Here is an 8,723-nt window from a genome sequence, read left to right on the forward strand (position 1 = left end):
AGGTGAAAGGACAGTGGCCCACCATGACTTCCTGAAATGGACTTAGTTAATTGGCCTTCTGGGAAATGTCCTCTGTGCTGCCCCTCCCCATGTCATGCTTCCATGAGTGACATCTCCCCCCATGGGTAGTAAGTGGGTCAGAGGCAGTGGTGGCAAGCATTTCAGAGTGGAGGTGGATGGACACCTTCAAAGGGAGCCATCTTCTTGTTTGATATAGTCATGTGTCCCCTTCGAGCCAAAGTGAATCCAGTAATCCCGTCGCCTGGCTGCAGGCAGACAGTGGGGATGCCTGTAGAATGTAAAAGGAACATTCCTAGCGGGGGGAACCTAGAAACTAACCACAAGGTGACCTGACTGTGGACAACTTCCAGAGACATTTCTTTAAACATCACCACCGGTCGGTGAATCAACCCACACTGCATTCCCTTCTAGATGGGAAGAGAAAGATGCAAGGAGAAAAAGAGGGTGTAGAGGTGCTATGTGTGTGTGTGCGCTCTATGTCTTTGTAACTACAACTGTATGAAAAAAGAAGACAGGAGAGGAATGAGAGAATATCCGGATGTTTAGAGCTGGAGACAATGCCCACTGCCTCTCCTGTGTACTTGCGTGTCCTTTAGCAACCCTTGGTGACAGGCCTTGGTAGGTCTCCAATCCTCACTTACCTTGGTCTCTGAGGGTTGGGGACAAAGGCATAATAACAAATGGGAACATCTATAGTCACCCCCGAACACTTTTTTTTTCTCCTAATGACAGTCCCGGGGCTTCAACTCAGAGCCTTGGCATTGTTTATTTTCGTTGTTGTTGTTTGTGGTCCCATCACTTGAACCACTGCTTCACTTCTGGTTTGTTTTTTTTTGGTGGGGGGAGGGAGTAGTTAATTGGCAGTAGAGTCTTGCTGGCTTTCCTGCCCTAAGGCTAGCTTTAAACTTCCAATCTTCAGATCTCAGCATCCTGACAAAAGAACACGCTCGATGTCTTTTCTGTTTCGGGGGTTTGAACACAGGGTCTCACATTTACTAAACAGGTGTTCTACCACTGAGCCATGCCTCCAGCCTCAGACAACACTCCTAGAAAGCTAGAGATGCTGGGAAATGACCAAGAAGTATGTGAGCATGACATAATTAGGTGCCTGGAGGGGCAGGAAAGGTCCTGTTGCTGTGTCAGTGGCTTGTCAGACACAGGGTGTAGCGCTGTCAGCTCAGCTCTATTCTAGCTCATTCTTGGAGTCCCCCGCCCTTGCTAAGACCCTAACGCAGGAGTCTCACACAATGGATCTCTGTGTGGTAACCCCCCAGTGCCCAAGCTCCATATCAGGATCCAGCATATGTCGTCTCTGATGCAGTTGGAAGGAGATGGGCTGTCTCACTCTCCTTTCATATGAAAGGACAGCAGACATTCAAGTCCACTGGCCAATAGGGGTGGTTCTTCTGATGGCTACCCAGTAAATACTGCCTCTTCTGTTCCTCAAACTGCCTTCTAGTGTCTGATGCTGTCCTGTGGTTCCATCTGCTGGCAGGATTAGGCATTGCCACTCAGTCTTCACAGCTCTCTGGTCCTATCTTCTAGATCTTTAACCCTCAGAGACTCTTCTGACGGGGCCAGGACATGAGCTCCTCACTTCCACTCCATAAGGTTGGAGGCCCCAAAGGGCCAAGAAATAGGAGTGTGAGTCAAATCTTGCCCTGGCCAGAGCTCCCTGAAAGACTCTTTACCCAGAGGAAGCTGACAACACCAGATTATGAGAGATGTAAGGGATTTATCAACCGCTCAATGATAGGTCAATAAAAATGACACTGAAATGTGGGTGGAAGGAGAGCAGGATTCCTTCTACAACTCCCCGTGGATGGATAGAGTGTGTAAATCTTTTAGGAGGACATGCAGTGCAGCCCATTTACTAACCCACAAACCCAGAGGAAAGGCCCCAATGGGGAAACCAAGGCACAGAACAGTAGGTTTGCTTACCACCCAGCCAGGCCTGGATTGGGTCTCAAATGGGTTAACTCTACACACACACACCTCAAATGACCCCTGCAAATCTGAAGCATCTACATTGCTAAGTGCCAAACTCCTCTACCAAAATCCTTTTGCCTTGGATGCTGATAGCTGGATCTGTTGGACACTGCTCTTTGAGAATCACTTAACGAAAGAGACTACACTATGTCCACTCCTTCCAAAGAGACCCAGGAGGTCTGTTTTCACCCTCAAGAGGTGACCTCCCCAAGCCAGGGTGAGAGTGAGACGAACTCAAATTTAAGTTAAGATAAAACCTCTAGGTGGTGGTAGAGGTCCAATTTATGGAGGGGGGGGGGGAGCGGTGCCCGGACAAATTTAGACTTGAGTTTTTCAGGATTCCTGCCCTGAGGATAGCTGGAGCTGTTTGTCTCACCTCTGCCAAAAGTAGGTCTGAAGAAGGGACTGGATTATGGTGACCGGGCACTGCTGTGGACTTAAGCTTCCGGAATGGAGTGCATAGGAGGTGTTCAAGGCTATGAATCAAATGGAGGATTGAGTTGATCCTTCTACATGGGACTTAAAATGAGTTAATATATTAAAAGCATGCTGCAAGTTTTCAATAAGTATATACAGTTATTGTATTTATTCGGGGGTGGTTCTTCTGATACACAGATCGAGGAGAGGGTGGGGGAGGCACTCACTTGTGACCCCAGAATCTGGGAATCTGAGGTAGGAAAAATCTGAGTTTGAGGTCAGTCTGTGCTACTATTGAGTTCCTGAGCTACGTAGTAAAACATATCTGCCTTAACAAAGGGTGGAGGCTGTGACTCAGTGGTAGAGTGCTTCTCTAGCAAGCATGAAACCCTGGGTTCAATCCTGGCCTCTGTTCAGCAGAGCATATGGGCCCACCAAATCCTTTACAGCCAGAAGGGAAGAACTCTACTCCAAACCTAACCTGACTTGGTGACCCCCAGAGATACATTCTGGGCATAGAATCAGCCTGCCAGCCTCCTGAAGGCTGGGCAAGGGATTATGCTGCCTGGCTCAAGGCCTCTGGTCAAAGCCGCAACCTTGGGCCACAAGTCCAAGGGGTCCTTGAAAGTTTCTGAAAACTGGCAGATGGCAGAGCTGTTTCCCTAATCATTCTAATACAAGAACCTCCAGGGTTCTCCCCAGAGCCTGGAGCTCTGTGGGCTGCAGGGAAGTACCTGGTCCCTTACCACAACTCATCTGTTTGGGGCTTTCCCTTCCCTCCACCCTTTTTTTATTTTTATTTATTTATTATTTATTGCCAGTCCTGGGGCTTGAACTCAGAATCTGGGCCCTGTCCCTGAGCCTTTCTGTGCTCAAGGTTAGCGCTCTACCACTTGAGCCACAGCAGCGCTTCCAGCTTTTTTTCTGTGTATGTGGTACTGAGGAATTGAACTCAGGGCTTCATGCATGCTAGGCGAGCACTCTACCACTAAGCCATCTTCCCAGCCCTCTTCAACTTTTATACACATATCTGGCCACCTTTTCTTTCCCCTACCACCACTACTGTGGTCTACGTTCCACCATGGCTCTGACCTCCACTCACAGGCCCACGAGGTGCCCACTGAACTCAGGAAAGTTCTACCCTGGCCTCTAAGGCTGTCTACTTGCTACCTTCTGTTCTGACAGGGCCCAGCCTCTGCCCTTCCCCCTGTCTGGGCCTTGGTGGTTACCCCTTACCCTGCCCCTTGCTGAGACTGGTGCATGCTGGACAGTAATCTCTCTCCTGCCCTCCGCCCAGCTCTCTGCCAATTACCCAGGTGATTAATTTGGCAATTAATTTGATAATTAATCATGCTCTGACTGCTCAGAATGCTGCTCTTTTGCTTAGCCTGGCCTAGAATATAGATCTGCATGGCTCTACTTTCTCTGGGAAGTGAGGCAGAGCTCTGGAGACAGGAAGGATAAGTTTATTCTGAATCCCACTGTTTGGTCACGTCCCCGAGGCAATACCAGGCACGCAGGAGCTAATGTAAACGTGGCTGGGATCCATTTTAGCTGAAAGAGAGACCTAGATTCCACCTTAGGACTGTAAGGCCTCAAGGATATCCCAAAATGTATTTTCCTTTTGTTGTACTGGTACTTGAACTCAGGGCCTGGATATGCCATCCCTTAGATTTTTCTTTTCTTTTGTTTTCTTTTTTTTTTTCCCCACTTGACGCTAGTGGTCTACCACTTGAACCACAACTCTACTTCCAGCTTTTTGCTAGTTAATTGGAGATAAAAAGTCTCATAGACTTTCCTTCCCAAGTTAGCTTCAAACCACAATCTCAGTCTCCTGAATAGCTAGGGTGACCGGTGTGAGCTACAGACGCTGGACACAAGATGTATTTTAATACTGTTCCTTAGTCTTTCTCCAGCTACAGGAACTTCTTCCCCCACTGCAGTCTGAAACCCACTATTCAGCTTTAACTCAGCCTCCTGAAAACTCCTCTTCAAGATCCTGGAAGAGGCAGGCAGTGGTGGAGAGCTCTGGGCCCATAATTTAGCAAAGCCTCAATTCCCAAGGCCTCCCATCTATGGGACAGAGGCATCCTTGAAGCAGGATTTTGGGGCAAATGAGAAGCTGAGTTCTAATGTCTGGTAGAATCTGGCCCTGACATCATTGTGAGCTCGAGTGAGGGGCTAGCCTTCCAGTGATATGCAGCCCAGTTACAGCCCCAGCATGTACTGCCAGGATGGAGTCTCTGGGGAACCCAGCCCATGGCATTGATTGAAATGCCCTCCCCCTGCCAATTAGGATTTTTAAAGAAATGTATAATGATCCCTAATTGATACCCTCATTAGGTGCCAATTAAACACTTAAGTATTTCTTACAAGTTTAACACATTAATAAGATGGCTCATTACATGGTAACAAGATTTATTTCTCATATTTATTATATTGTTTCACCACCCCTGATGGTAAAAAAAAAAAAAAGGCTTCTTGCTGATTGCACATATATGCCTCCCTATCCTGCTTCAACCAAAGACGTGTGTGTGTGTGTGTGTGTGTGTGTGTGTGTGTGTGTGTGTGTTAGGTCTTGAACTCAGAGTTTGAGCGCTGGCCCTCAGCTTTTATGCTCAAGGCTAGCACTCTACTGCTTGAACCACAGCTCTACTTCCAGCATTTTGGTGGTTACCTGGAGACAAGAGTCTTCTGGACTTTCCTGTGCAGGCTGGCTTTCAGCTTCAATCATCAGATCACAGACTCCTGAGGAGCTAGAGTGACGGACCTGAATCACTGTACCCAGATTGCAAAGTGCTTTGAACAGGGAGAAGTGTGACCAAGTCTCTGGTTTTGAAAAACTCGTGTTCTTCTATCTCCGAATGTGGAATTGCTCAGTGTGCATTGCTGTTTTAGCAGCTACTAAGTATATATGAAGAGTGCATTCTCTATTTACTCAGCCAGGCTCCTCTGAGTTTCCAATCAATTACTCTTAGAAACATCATGAGGTGAACATCCTTGGGCATAATTTCACACTTGTGTGAGTTTATCTGGAGGTTAAATTCTTAGAGACGGGCAGTGGTAGGAGAGAGGGCCTGTACATTTTAGATAGATTGATAGATATTGCCAAATTGCTTTCAAGGAAGTCACTCGATTTACTTTGCAACAAGCAACTGTGAATTTCTGTTTTCCCTCATGGTCACCACCTAATAAATAATCTTTTCCACCCTTACCCATTTACCTTGAGTTTCTCCTAGAGGAATGTGGGTGTGCACAGCGAAAGGGGTGAATCTTTTGATGAACTATATGCTCATAACCTTTATCCATTTTTTACTGGGACTGTGGGTATTTCTCTTTTTCATTCATGGCCCCCCTCCATGTATTACAGAATTCACAGCTGTTTTCTCAACTTGTTCATCTCTAGGTTTTGATTTTTTTCCCCATGTGAAGATATTTTTTATATAGCTATGACTTTGTAGGTTCTGTTATACTTAGAAAAGACCAAGTTGGCTCACACCTCTCATCCTAACAACTCAGAAGACTGAGATCTGAGGATCATAATCTGCTCCATAAAAAGACCAGCTCTAGAAATATTAGGGAAGACTCATGGAGAAAATGGAGAAAAAGGTCTCATGAAAGATTGTATCTGGGGCCGGGAGTTTGGCCTAGTGGTTAAAGTGCTTGCCTAGCATGCACGAAGACCCGGGTTCGATTCTTTGGTACCACATATATAGAAAAAGCCGGAAGTGGTGCTGAGGCTCAAGTGGTAGAGTTCTAGCCTTGAGAAAGTCCAAGGACAGTGCTCAGGCCCTGAGCTCAAGCCCAGGACTGGCAAAAAAAAAAAAAAAAAAAAAAGATTGTATCTGATTTTTTTCCCTTTGACTCCAGGAACAGTTCCCCGCCCCCCAGTCTTGGGGCTTGAACTCAGGACCTAAGCGCTGTCCCTGAGTTTCTTTTACTCAAGGCTAGCACTCTAGCACTTGAGCCACAGCACCTCTTCTGGATTTTTCTGTTTATGTGGTACTGAGGAATCAAACCCAGGGCTTCATGCATGTGGGGCAAGCACTCTACCACTAAGCTACCTTCCCAGCCCCTCGTTAAATATATATATATATGTATATATATAATATAATTATTACTAAGGTGTTGTACAGAGGGGTTACCGTTTCCTAAGTCAGGCAATAGTAGACTCCTTCTTTTGGACAATGTCACTCCTTTTCTTTGCTTTTTTTTTTTTTTCAGTTTCTCCCTTCCAGGAAGAGTCATTTTTTGGTGCCTAGATTTTGCCTGCCACTCCACAATTCCTTTAGTTTAATTGACCTTGACATAACCTTGATTCAGGCAGTGTGATGAGGAATTGAGGGATAAGCAGGAAAGGAAATATATTCCTTCTGGAGTATTTTCTGGTAGAGCCAGTTGGTTAAGACCTAAGAGTCCTTAATAAGCTTCTCTTTCCCGTCTTTACTCTTCCACTCTCCCTCCTCTTCCCTCCCCTGAAGACCAATCAGATTTAGCCCTCTGTATCATTAGACCTTAATATAAAAAAAAGGCCAGACATGCCATGTCTGAGGCTACTTTGGCTTTAATAGCTTTCTGGGAGTTTCTGATGGGCACATGTCTGTCACAACTTGGGGTGTCTCTGAGCTAAGTGCCAGACATGAAGTTCCAGGATCCAGGCCAGGGTGCTGTCCTGGAAAGGGAAATAGCCATGCAATCGCTTTGTTCCAGGCACCTAAGGAATGTCCTTCACCCCACCTCCTTGGAATTGAGCAGCGATTGCTTTGTATGAGTTGCCACTTTTGGGCACCAGGTGTCAGCAGTGAGGACCATATGGCATCTCACTTTCACCCTTGGTGGTTGCAGACTTGACCTCCAAAAAAAGATCCCGGATGTCCCCCAGAACCTTCAAGACTTAAGGAAAGGGTGGCTCAAGTGGCAGAGCTACAAGGCCCTGAGTTCAAACTCCAGTACGTCCACAGGGAAAGACGAGACATCACCACAGTAGCCCCCTGTGTCCTAAAGGAATAAGAGACCTGGGTCCTAATTTCTTTCCTAACCCCATCTCTGTGGGAACCTCTGGGTTAATAGCTGGGCTAGAAGGATTTCAGCAGAGGAACTGGCAATGTCATCACATTATCCACTGAGTCCCTTACAAGCATGGTGGACTGCTTCCAGGGCCTGACTGCTGCTGTGTTGTTGTGGATGGCCGCATGACTTGTCTTTGATTAAAGGACAGATCTGCGCTTGGGGATCGGCTATGATGCCTTGGTCCTCGAAGCCCTGTTTTGGTCCAATCTTTGACAATCTACTTAGGTAGTGGAACTAGGATAGGGGTGTGTGGGGGGGGCAGAGAGTCCACTGAAGTTGAAGCTTTCTCTTCTTTTCCCCAACCTCCTTTCTTCCTGGGTTTCCACTCACAGGCCCAGGACAGGTCCTTGGAGTCCCTTAATCCCCCACGCTCCTATCAGCCACTGCTTCTTTCTCCCCAACCTTATCTGCTGCTTGCAGCCATGAATGACTCCCTGGCGGCCCAGACTCCCCCTCCCTCCAGCTCCCACAGGTCAGGCTGGTGTATCCTTCCTCCTCCTTCCTTTTCTCCTTCTCTCTTCACCTTCCTCCTCCTTCCCTGCTACAACCCTCCCTCCTTTTTATCTTTTTCTTTTCTCCCTTTCCCTCCTTCCTCTACCCCTTCCACAGGGTGGGGTTAGAGAATTTGAGGTGTGGGGTTGGCATGGGGGTGTGTGTGATGATTTGAACAGCAGCCACTGCTTTCAAACCATCCAAGGTCAGCCTTAGAGGAACCAGTGGACAAAGACCCCTGGGCCATTTCCTTACAAACTCCCATCTAATCTGGTCGTGAGTGTCACAGCTAATGTTACTCGACAAAGAGAGGGCCGCAGGGCTGTTTTATTGTAGAGATAAGAGGATGGAGCTGGGCTGGGGGGGGTGGGGGCTGCACATTTAGACGATGCAAGTTGTGAGCTGGCCTGGAAGGGTTTGCCATTTCCCCCTCCCCCGCCTGTTCCCCCACCCCCCAGTAGCCTGAGTATGCTGCCTGCAATCCAGCGTAATCTTCAGGAAATCTTCTGGTGGGAGGCTTTGTCCTGCATTTCCAGAAAGAATACCGAAGGGAGAAAATGTGCTATCTTTTTCCTTCACCTATTGCAAGGATTGTACAAGGTAGCCCTATAACAAAAGATGGATTAACAAGAGAATATAACATAAGGAATTTATTTAACCAAAGTTTTACATGACACAGGAGCCTGGGGAAAGGCTCAAAGACCTAGCAATAAACTAAGGATTTTTTTTTTAAT

The sequence above is a fragment of the Megascapheus bottae genome, chromosome 32 (assembly GCF_031878675.1).
Source record: "Megascapheus bottae isolate mThoBot1 chromosome 32, mThoBot2.hap1, whole genome shotgun sequence".
Classification (NCBI taxonomy): Eukaryota; Metazoa; Chordata; class Mammalia; order Rodentia; family Geomyidae; genus Megascapheus; species Megascapheus bottae.